This window comes from Octodon degus, unplaced genomic scaffold, assembly GCF_000260255.1.
Source record: "Octodon degus isolate 3935 unplaced genomic scaffold, OctDeg1.0 scaffold00189, whole genome shotgun sequence".
Taxonomy (NCBI): domain Eukaryota; kingdom Metazoa; phylum Chordata; class Mammalia; order Rodentia; family Octodontidae; genus Octodon; species Octodon degus.
Window position 1 is genome coordinate 1,114,607 of NW_004524765.1, and position 1,973 is coordinate 1,116,579.

The 1,973-nt window shown below is 51.6% G+C and overlaps 1 pseudogene; it reads left to right on the forward strand.

The window, feature by feature from the left end:
* The first annotated feature begins 1,331 nt into the window (after window positions 1–1,331).
* On the forward strand, window positions 1,332–1,724 carry LOC101566516 (annotated as a pseudogene).
* Window positions 1,725–1,973: the final 249 nt, after the last annotated feature.

Here is a 1,973-nt window from a genome sequence, read left to right on the forward strand (position 1 = left end):
CTTATTCCACTGAGCCATCTCCCCGGCCCCTTGCTTGGCACCACTGTTGTGGGAGGGTGTATGTCACCCTGCTAAGAGGAGGGGGGTTGGACAGCGCTTGGCTCCCAGGCTCAGTCCCTTACCTGATCCTAGGCAGCCCCTTGGCCTTAGGACCACGGTTTGTGTCCCACAGCACAGTACCCAGCGGGTCGGGCTGAGGGGCCTGACCCTGGAAGGTGTCCCTCCCCTTGTAAATTCACCTTTGGGCATCCAGCCCTGCCCGTGGCAGGGTCCTCAGGGGCAGGTTTCGGAGACATGAGGGGCTCAGCCTGTGAGCCTGCATGGCCAACACTGTACCCATGGCTGTCCAGTTGTCCACCTTCATCACCTGACCTCCTTGGAATGCCACCCAATATTGCTGCAAGATGCAACTGCTGCCACTCGCCACTTGGTGGCATGCATCTGTAATCCAGCACTCAGGAGGCTGAGGCAGGAGAGTCACTGCCAGGAAGGCCAGGCTGCCATGGAGACCCTGCCTGAAAACACCAAAACCAATTAGGAGGCCGAGGCGGGAGGATCAAACTCAGGACAACCTGCCCTGTTAATCAGTCTGGTGATTATATTAAGATTTATGAAAAAAAAAAAAAAAAGATTTATGCTCTTTCTCTCCTAGCAGGTGGTGGTGGCGGCTTCTTTTGCAACTATGGCCGAGATTAAAGCTTGGGATCTTCGCGGCAAGAAGAAAGAAGAGTTGTTGAAACAGCTAGACGACCTGAAGGTGGAGCTGTCACAGCTGCGGGTCGCTAAAGTGACAGGTGGTGAGGCATCCAAGATCTCCAAGATCCGAGTTGTTCGCAAATCCATCGCCCGTGTTCTCAAAATCATCGCAAATCCATCCTGACCCAGAAAGAAAACCTCAGGAAATATTACAAGGGCAAGAAGTACAAGCCCCTGGACCTGCGGCCCAAGCAGACGCCAGCCAAGCGCCGCCGGCTCAATAAGCATGAGGAGAAGCTGACGACTGAGAAGCAGAGGCGGAAGGGGCGGCCTACCCTGTGCGCAAGTTCGCTGTCAAGTGCGCGCTTTCGCCTCCTACCCGCACCATGTCTTCTCACAAGACTTTCAGAATCAAAGGATTCCTGGCCAAGAAGCAAAAGCAGAATCACCCATTTCTCAGTGGATTCGTATGAAGACAGGTAATAAAATAAGGTACAACTCCAAGAGGACACACTGGAGGAGGACCAAGCTAGGACTGTAAGGAGCTGCACTCGAACTGCAACACATTTACCCTCTGGGAGGTCACGAGACGATGGCATCTTTTAATCATGGTCAAGACAATACTGAAGGCCGCCCCGCGTACAAAGGCGCGCAACCCGGGTGCGCTCCTCACCACCGCCGTGCCCCCGCTCCCCTCGTGTGCTGCGCCTCCGCGCTAAGGTTCAACAGTCAACATGCCCTCCCAAATGGAACACGCCATGGAAACCATGATGTTTACATTTCACAAATTTGCTGGGGACAAGTGCTACTTAACAAAGGAGGACCTGCGAGTACTCATGGAAAAGGAGTTCCCTGGATTTTTGGAAAATCAAAAAGACCCTCTGGCTTTGGACAAAATCATGAAGGACCTGAACCAGTGCCGAGATGGCAAAGTGGGCTTCCAGAGCTTCTTTTCACTAATTGCAGGCCTCACCATCGCGTGCAATGATTACTTTGTAGTACACATGAAGCAGAAGGGAAAGAAGTAGGCAGCGTGAACATTTACTCCTGCCCCGATGAGAGTTCACCCAAAGGGCCGTTTAAGGAATCTGCCCCTCGGTTACCCCTTGTATAAAGATGTCATGAGCAGATCAGGACCCTTAGAAAATGTACAAATAACATCCAGCTCTCACTGGACAGAGGGTGGAAGGTTCATTAAATGCTACATAAGCTTTTGATTTTTGTATTTGCATCCTCTTGCCCTCAATAAAGTCTTTTTTTAGTTCCAAAAAAAAAAA